At 36.9% G+C, this 1,620-nt stretch overlaps 1 protein-coding gene across 1 annotated transcript in view; it reads right to left on the bottom strand.

Moving 5' to 3' along the window:
• LOC105537079 (centromere protein I-like) overlaps window positions 1-1,620 on the bottom strand; it is a 38,816-nt gene that overhangs the window by 22,835 nt on the left and 14,361 nt on the right. The gene's annotated exons all lie outside the window — the stretch shown is intronic.

Genomic DNA, 1,620 nt, shown 5'->3' with positions numbered 1-1,620 from the left:
AAGGGAATCGCTTGAACCCAGGAGGCGGAGGTTGCAGTGAGCTGAGATTGCACCACTGCACTCCAGCCCAGGCGACACTGAGATTCCCTCTCAAAATAAATAAATACATAAAAATTTAAAAAAAAAAATAAAGAAAGGAAAGAGAGACACAGGCCTGAGAGTGAAGTCCTGAAAGGATACACACAAACATACACCCTCCTCCACCTGCCTGCATATTGGTATCATTCCATTAAATCAGCAGTCTTTGACTAAGGTTGTAACTCTAATTGTAATATTATTTAGCCTAAATTTTCTATCTTTTCTAGAAGGATTTTCTGAGAGCTTCCATGTCTATGAAGCTTTTTCTTACATGGAGCCACCTCTACCGAGGCAGGACTGAACTGATCACTCCCCCATCTTTCTCATAACTGAAGCTTTTCTTCATTTTGCCACGTTGTATTACAGTGATTTGTTTACAAGTCTGTCTCTGCTACAAGCCCAAGCTCTGAGAGAACAGAAACTTACTTAAATTAACTGGAATCCCAGACCCTTGCAAAATGCCCAAAATTTAGTTGTTACTTAAAAAAAAAAAAAACAACTAGTAAACACATGTCTTACAGTTCAGACACATTAAACGTACAGCAGTTCCTATTTCTGCCATCACAGTATTACTATACAAAATCTAAACATTCTTTAAATACCCTTAGCTGTAGCAAAACAGAAACAGCACAACTCAAGAGAGAAAGATGAATGACTACATTTAAACTGTTTTTATATTCAGCCACTCCAGTTTTTTTCTAGGATTTTGCGGTCAATACATATTCCTTTCCCAAAGGGTTTGGATGTCCACAGGCAACCAACCATGGATATCAAATAGTGATTAAATTCTTGATAAATCTTGCTGCTGATATCAAAACCTGATTTTGTCTAATGGGAAAGAAATAAAAAAAATTGTCACTATCACCTATTTTCCCATTCCTCCTCCTTCCCATCAGGTCACATATACCTAGACTTAATTTTTGAGTAACAGTGATTTAACACAGAGCTTTCTCATTCATACCTTTTGTACTAAACATTTTTCTTTACGGCAGTCAGATTTTTACGATACCTACCAGAAAAAAACAAACAGAATGAAACATTTAACATACCTTTGAATACAATGCCTTTGACATAGTAAAATATAAAAATACACTATAAATGTAAATATATGCAAATATGCATACACAAATATCCAGTTGTCTAGTTAAGGATTTTATCCTTTTGTAGTACATTCTCAAGTAAAAATAAATAGAGGCTCAATAAGTTGTACACTTATGATGCTTACTTCACTAAATAAAAAATAAACAATAAAAAAATGCTTTCAATGTTTCACTATTAAAAAATTAATAAAGTTCTGGCTGGGTGCAGTGGCTCACGCTTGTAATCCCAGCACTTTGGGAGGCCAAGGTAAGTAAATCACCAGGTCAGGAGTTTGAGACCAGCCTGAGAAACATGGTGAAATCCCGTCTCTACTAAAAATACAAAAATTAGCTGGACGTGGTGGCACGGGTGCCTGTAATCCCAGATACTCGAGAGGCTGAGGAAGGAGAATCGCTTGAACCTGGGAGGCAGAGGTTGCAGTGAGCCAAGATTGCACCACTG

This window comes from Mandrillus leucophaeus, unplaced genomic scaffold (genome assembly GCF_000951045.1).
Source record: "Mandrillus leucophaeus isolate KB7577 unplaced genomic scaffold, Mleu.le_1.0 Scaffold1685, whole genome shotgun sequence".
NCBI classification, from domain to species: domain Eukaryota; kingdom Metazoa; phylum Chordata; class Mammalia; order Primates; family Cercopithecidae; genus Mandrillus; species Mandrillus leucophaeus.
This window is presented reverse-complemented; position numbering and strand designations above follow the sequence as displayed.